Consider the following 8,048-nt stretch of genomic DNA (forward strand, 5'->3'; position numbering starts at 1 on the left):
ATTTAAGCTACTAAAGTTGGACCTTTCTGAAGTAAAAAGAATCTTTAAAAATGGATTTTTTTAAAGGTCATTTTGAACTTTATCTGAGCACACACGGAAATGCAGGCCATTCAGCTAAATAATGCCACCTGACCACCTCCTGTCACCATTACTAGGATAAGAACATCATTTATGTGATGGAGAGAGAGGAAGGCTTTCTGCTCATTCTTTTTATTCCTCTTCTAATTTTTGGAGGTTTTAATGCAGTTCATTTTTATAGCAAGTTCTCCACTTCCAACTTTCCTTAATAACATGTAGGAAAGGTCATGAATTTAACACTGAAATAGGACATCCTGATTTTGACCCAAAACAAGACAGACTGCACTCTCTGCTCCCATGAGATCAAGCCTCATTCTCTAGGGCTCTATCTGCATGTCCTGCCACATTGGCAGTCTCTTCACAGGATGGTGTCAGAGCAGTCCATCCTTCTCCTTGGTCTTTTTCCCTCTTCCAGAAATCCAGGTTCATGAATTAAATATAATATAACCTATTACTATGTATCTAAGCACTTGCTTAACTTCAAGCACAAGAACAACCTAGTTGACCTCATGAGCCTCTTTTGTGAGTTTGTGCTTCACTTTGAATGGGTATAGTCTCTGGGACCAAAGCCTTGCTCCAGAGGAAGCTCGTGGAAGTACAGTATTTATCACAGCAGTGTCCCCATCTGCCAGAGAAACCCTCACCACTGACTTGAAGCATCTAGAAATAATTAACATTATCTTCAACATTTTCTTGACAGCAAAGGATGGCATGGGGAGATGGCTTTGTACTGCCAGGCTCCAGTCTGAACAAACACAGCCTCTTTTAAACCATGGATTTAATTTCCAGGCATGTCAGATCCACCTCCCTACTGTCAGCCAAAGGTGAGGGGGGTTGCACAGAACTTGCTGTAGGATGAGCCCTGCGGCAATGCTCAGTGCTGTGAAAACACTGCATGTTATTTACTGTATCCAGTTCTCTCCAATCATGACTTAAACAGGGCCATATTTATTGAAGAGACACTTAAAAATGTCCCATGACATGCTTTGTGAGAATGGGGACGTCCCTCAAATGGAATTTCAGCCCTGCACCTCTTGCTGCAATGGCATCCGTGTCCCACTTCACAGCTGCCCGGTCTCTTTGAACAAGCTTCCCTTTAACAATGTTCAAATATTTAATTTGCCAAGTGCTGTGGGAATCCCAAAGGTTTGGAAGAACTATCTATTATAAATGACAAAACATGACATTATTATAGGTAGCCTGCCTACTCGATGTCATCTCTGTTCTATGCTGCTCCTTTAATGAGGCTGTCTTTCAAATCCTGTACGTAATAGAAGAAGATCCTGATGCTAGCATTTCCCAGGTACTCTAAAAATTAAAACAGGCAAGTCCTTAAATATAAAAAAGTCTGCTTTCTAAACCCTAACCCCCTCTTGTTCAGAAGAAGTGCTTTTAATATTCTGTTATTTAGTTGTACAGGCGTTCAGGAGGAGGCTGCTCCCAGACACCCAGTGCAATTCAGTAAGTCTTCCCCTGAAACCTAACCACACAGTGCCCTCTGCTGCAGTTTTCTCTGACATATTAAAAGGAGAAAAAAAGAATGAAACAAAAAAGCCCCTAACCTAGCCATGCTTTACAGCCTATCTCCTGGCTTAAATTGAGATAAGCAGATGGTTTGTTAGTACTTATCAATGGCTGAGTAACATCCAAGGTACTACATAAAACACTTTAGCCAGAGAAAAGTCAAAATAACAAAATGGATTCCATACAAGGGAGAGCAAAAGCAATTGAAAAATCAGGTGGGGAGTGCAGAAGAACTAGCAGCTCCCCACCTTAGCCTGCCTGTCCCTACTCTCCAAGCAGAGCTCCAAACCCAGTTATTTAAGCTAAATAACTAGTTGCTATAGTCTTGTTGCTTTGTTCTTCCCACCACGTCCACCACATCCTCAAAACACTTATAAGAACTATGTGAACAAACCAAGGACATGCAAGATTGGCAAGACCAAAGACCAGGCTACCTGCACAGTCCTGATGCCGGGTAATCCACAGCGGATGGAGCTGGCTGCAAGCAGCACCCCCCCAGAAGAGAAGGATGGGCTGGGGAGAAGTAATTTCTGTCATCCTACCCTTGACTTCAAAAGCAGTGCTAGCAGTTGACATTCCAGGGGACAGGGATCTTTGTGGATTACTGAAGAAGAGGACAAACACAAGGCAGCCTTGGGAAACCTCAAGGCCAACGACAGCACTTCAGCAATTCTTGAGCTACTATCACTTTGGGCTCAGTTAATTAAAATCAATAACTGCATTTGTTTTGATTTGGATTTTAGGCCTTCACTGAATGGTACTAAGGCTTTCTTTCACAGATTCAGTAATTATAAAGTCAATAATTTAAAATTAGCTAGACATACTGTGAATATTGTCTTGGCAATGTAAGCCACAGGGACTCCAGGGAGTACACAGGCATTAGGATTTTAAAGCAGCACCTTGCTAGTGCTGTGGATGAAGAATAAAACCATTTAAGGTGTTCCAAAAGACTATATTCAGACCCAAACCCCAGTATTTGGGAACATTTCCTTCTCGTTTCTGGCTTAACCTGATAGAAAAATAGGGTCCACCTGAAAACTGTATCAAGAGTTGACAATATCAATGAGACGACAATTTCTAAAGAACTGACTTGCCACCAAAGCCTGCAAAAATCAGCTGGCTCTAAAACTACACCATTAAGAAATATTGAGTTTGTTGCACAGTCAGCCTGATATTTGAGATTGTCAGACTCATGTTTCCAAACCATTGTTTGCAACAGAAGCTTAAAAAATGGTAGTTTCTTTCCCAATCACTGTTTTTAGCAAAACACAAAAATTGAGGGACTTGTTTTAAAATCATGATATTTGACAGCAGTCTGGGTTTGTGTCTGAGTTATGCTGCTATTTAGCAAGGCCATGCAATCTATTTAAGCACAAATACAGGTTTATTTGAACCGTCCCTGAAATTTGAGCTTCAGCCTTCTCTAAACTTTTAGAAAATGCCAGTCTGTTAAGTCTTCACCTTTCCCCAATACCTTCTCTTGTGCATTCCTGCATCTGCCTGGGTTCCAGCCAGACCTGGAAGCATCAGATAACCACAAGGAAGATTCCTCCCTGAGATCACCACCCAGGAGCAGGAAATATTGTGAGCTCCTTGGGCGGGCCTGTTTATACTGAAGGAGCCACCCTACTTGGCAGATGTGAAACATTAAATAGATCCAGAAATTCAGCCAACAGCTTATCCTTGTCAGCATCAGCTACTACTTAAAATCAACTAATTCCACTGAAGCAGCGGAAATCCTAAAAGGACGGCTTCTTTTGACACAATCAGTCAGCAACACTACTCTGATCAGCAGAGAGCACAGTATGGGTGAACCAAAAGGCACAAAGGGAAGAGTTCTCAACTCCAAGGATTCAAAGATGTCCAGCCTGCTTGTCCTCAGAATGGAATATAAAACTGAGAGGGAGACTACAAGCTGAGTGGGACTCTGGATGCACAGAAAGATCTCTCTCTGATGCAGCTACCCCAAGGGTGAAAAATTGGGAGAATCCCTGTTCAGCACAGTATTTAATTACCTAAAGGGAAAACCATGTAAATAGACTTTAAGAGACACACTTGATAATAAATCTGTTACAAAAGGCAATGTAGAAATCTGTACTTTTGAATTTATTATCTGACCTCCCTGCTGAGCATTCCCCTGCAGCTGCAGGATAAAATAAATTGGTGTAGCTAAAGAAACTGTAGGAAACATTTGAATATTCTCTGTTCTGAAATATTAACCTGTGATACTTCTGACCATCTTTCTCAAATTGAGAATGGCACAGTCATGGTGGACAGATCAAGACATCAAGAATTTCACTGGAAGAGAGGATTGCAAAGGGGAGTAGACCCTGGCCAAGACCCCTACATTGGAAGTGCAAAAGAGTGGTCTTGCTAAAACTAGCTAGAATAAAAAAAAAAAAGGAACAACCCAACCTTCATTAAAACACTCTCCTGGGAAATGTGCCGCATATGACTACTTAAAGGAACTGGTTTTGCTTAGAAATGCAGCCAAGTTCCCATATTTCTGAAAGATTAAGGACTTTTTTATCCTTTATGTCTGCATTTTTTTTCTTTTCCTTTCTTTTTTCTTTTAAAAAGCCTTCATAAGAAACCTAGCATGGAGAGGTGACTTCAGTGCACGGCAGATGGACACCACACCGTTCATTAAAGCAGACAAATAAAGGGTTCATCCTGTAAAGCAGCTGAGCACCAGCACTTTTTCTGTTAGCTCTAGAAAAGCTTCTGGCTTGCAGCACTTAACACAACTGAACCGTGGAGGCCATTATTCCTAAGGTTTAAATCCAGCCTGAGTCTCTCTCACTTCATTAATGCTTTGTCTGGGCAAAGGAAGACCTGGTTTGCACAAATCCTTGGAACCTGACAGCCTCTTTGCTTTCCTTTGCACTGCAGCACCTGAAGAAGAAGCCCCAGCACTCTCTATACTATTATTTATTGTAAAATACGTGTAACATTATCAATAAACCCTGTGCCTTACACCCATGGGAGGAGACGTTCCCTAAGCCTAAATGCTGGCAATCTAATTATGGTGTGTTGAGAAAATCTCATGCTCACCTGAGAACTTTACAATAACGACACTAATAAAAATTAAAACACTGTTCAAGTGACAATACCCATACATTTTAGACTGAAAGTGTGACAGGTAAGATTTGATGAGACACATTCAGCAGCGTACCAGAGCCAAGTTCTGAAACAGAGGACTATCAACATCATGTCTGCAGAAAAGCAGATATACAGTCATCTCTCACTTGCAGACACAAACTAGCAGATGGTTTGCAAAACCAGGAAAGTGAACTTCAAGCACCCATTCTGTCTTTTACAACTTCACAGACGTGAGTTTTGCATGCAAAAAATGCATGCGTACATCATTAACAGATGCAGGTCCTAACTCTTCCACTTTGATTATTTCATTTTAACTCCCTTGTTTCTGATGCCTTTCAAAAAGGAGCACAACGACTTCTCACTGTTTATTCAAGATCTTGAAGGAAAATTATTCCTGGTGGGTCTTGAGCTCCCCCCATTGACTTCTCACTATCAGCTAACATCCAGGTCTCATTCTAATACTCCACCACTGTCCAGACAAGCTATTCTGGATGGGATATTGAATCTTTACAGCAACGAAGATATGATTGCCCTCTTCTGTGTGTATGCTCGCTGTATTTTAGTTATATCACTGCTAACAGAAGTTATTGCTTTGCCCAGCCCGTCCTGGAGAGTGCTGCCACTCAGCTGAAGAGTTTATTTACCTCTTTCTTTAGGTTTCTCCCTGAGCTCTTCTCCTTCACTCCCTGGCCAAAGTCTCGTGTGACCTGAAAGGCTCTCCCTCTCTGAGAAGTGGAGCCCAGGGTTATTACACACTCTGTATTATGAGCACCATCCACACTCCAACCAGCTGACAGTAATATACTTAATGGTGCCAAAATTTGTGAATGTGCCAGAAGACTTTGTTATCATTTGCCATGAACACTAATCCATGAACTCTGAGCTGCAGGCCATCCACATGTCACCCGAATGACTGGCTAACAAATCAGCCTCCAGCATGGCTCAGGCTCCACTGACTCTCCATTGTCAGTGTTGACAAAAGGCGTAACCATGCTCATGGCTAAGGATTTTGGCTGTCTCCTGGCTTATGACCAATTTCTACGGTAATTCAAGAAGAGCAGGTTGTTATTTTTTTTTCTGAAGAAATAACCAGCATCTCTTTTCTTCCTTTTACCATGAAATACTTGTGGCTTTGGGGAGATCTGGAGCTCCTTCTCCAAAACAAGAAATGCAGTTTGAAAATGCAGTACCTTTATTCCCCTCCTGGTGCAGATAGATTAAGTTCCCAGAAAAATCAGTGAAGGCACTGGAATAAGGTGAGAAAGATTGAGGCCACGGTTTAGGCCTTTTGTCACCTTCTTGATCTTTAAGACATATTCTCTACTCTTTCTTAGCTGTGTTATGCATTCTAGATATACAAAAGAAGCAGCAACCTTAGAGAATACCCTTCATAGATCCTCAATGGAATATAAAAATGGAGATAGGTCATGCTCTTTCTTTTCCTGTCCTGTGACATGAAGACTGTGTCAGGGAACAAAGGGATATGGCTGGAGGGAACTCTCTGATTATCCTTCACTGTTACATTGACTCCCTTCAGCAGCATCAGGGCTCGTGGCTATTTGAATGCACCTGAGGAATGGGAGCAAGCCCAAGTGACAAATTAATTTGATTTTAGGCAAAAGGATGGCTAAAGATTTTCACACTGTTATGCTTAAAACACTTCCCTGGTTCTTTTCTACCAGCCATTTGTTCTTTCCTCCAAATATCTTCTGGCAAAAAACTTCTTTTAGAAATGCTTCCAATATCTGCTTTCTGCATCAACTTATCTTTTGAAGCCTTTTTTTTTATTGAGAGATTGTCTTACTCCATGTTTCTCAGAACAGTGTGTAGCTTTAAAGTATGGGATCAGACCTTTACAATGCCAAGAGCCCTCTAGTCCTGTGTTACAGCTGAGGAAATGTTGCATATTCTATTTTATTCTATTCTATTCTATTCTATTCTATTCTATTCTATTCATAAACCTCCCCTACCCATTTCTACCTCAATGCTTTCCCATAGCACACTATGCTACATCATTAAGAATTATTTTATGTGGCTTGGTTTCTACTAATCCTCAGACTGAGCTGAGTAATGCCTAGGAGAGGACTGTCTTAATGAGAGAGTTTATATTAGAGAAAGCAGACCAAGACCTTTTATGTGGAAGGTGGGGAAGCTTTGTACAGCTGCTGACTGGCCTGCAGCGAGCCACAGTTCAAGCAAGCATGCTTAAACCTTTATTAAACAAGTCTTTCACAGTTCTGTGCTTGAAACAATTTCCTGTTTCTTTCCACATGCCACTTGCCCCTTCCTCAAAATCTCTTCTTGCAAACCACTTCATTTGTAAATGTTTGTAGCATTTCTGCTGTTTCAAGTATTTTGACATAGTCTCCTAGTGAGTGGAATGGTTGCCCAAACAGCTCTAGTCAACCCCTTATATCGATTCCCAGCACACTTGAAGAGTAAGATCCTGAGAGCTGAGTATGATCTGGTATTCTATGGGAGAAAAACACTCACAGAACAGAAGACAGATTCAGGGCCTAGTCTGTCAACAATAATCAGGGCCATTATAAGCTCTTGGGGTGCACAGGCAGGACACTAATGTGGCAGTCCCTTCATCTCTAGAACCAAGCAGTCATTTTCTCTCTTCTTTCTCCAGAGTTCAATCCTTTCCTTTTCTCTCAACCATCTACAGTGACTGAAAACAAAGCTAAGCAATATACTGCCATCACAGTGCTTCCATTATCACCCATCTGGGTTGCAAGTCGATATTATCCCCCCATCCATTCTTCATAGAATCATATATCTACAGAATGGTTTGGGTTGGAAGGGACCCTTAAAGCTCATCTACTCCACCCCCCCTGCAATGAGCAGGAACATCTTTAACTAGATAAGGTTGATCAGAGGCCGAACCAGTCTGAGCTGGAATGTTTCCAGGGATGGGGCATTTACCACTTCTCTGGGCAACCTGTTCCAGTGTTTCACCACCCTCATTGTAAAAAATTTCTTCCTTATATCTAGCCTGAATCTACCCTCCTTTAGTTTAAAACCATTACCCCATTCTTGCTCTAAGGTAACAGTGATGATAATAACCAACAGCAGGGAGCGCACAGAGGGAATATAAACCCTCAAGTGGCATAATTTGCCTTGGATATTTATTCTTCATGGAACTTGGCACATTGCCATCAGTGTTGAGTGTGCCAAAAGAAAAAGATATTTTGAATATTTATTCCTTTCTCTGACCTTTCTGGAGCTGATGGATGTTTATATTGGAGAAAACAGACCAAGCTGAATATGAAAACCTACCAACCTTCAGACAGTGGTACAAACCTTTGAGTTTGTGATATTAATTCCTGTAAGAATACTAG

Source organism: Neopelma chrysocephalum, unplaced genomic scaffold (genome assembly GCF_003984885.1).
Source record: "Neopelma chrysocephalum unplaced genomic scaffold, ASM398488v2 Primary Assembly neopelma1_147, whole genome shotgun sequence".
Lineage (NCBI taxonomy): Eukaryota > Metazoa > Chordata > Aves > Passeriformes > Pipridae > Neopelma > Neopelma chrysocephalum.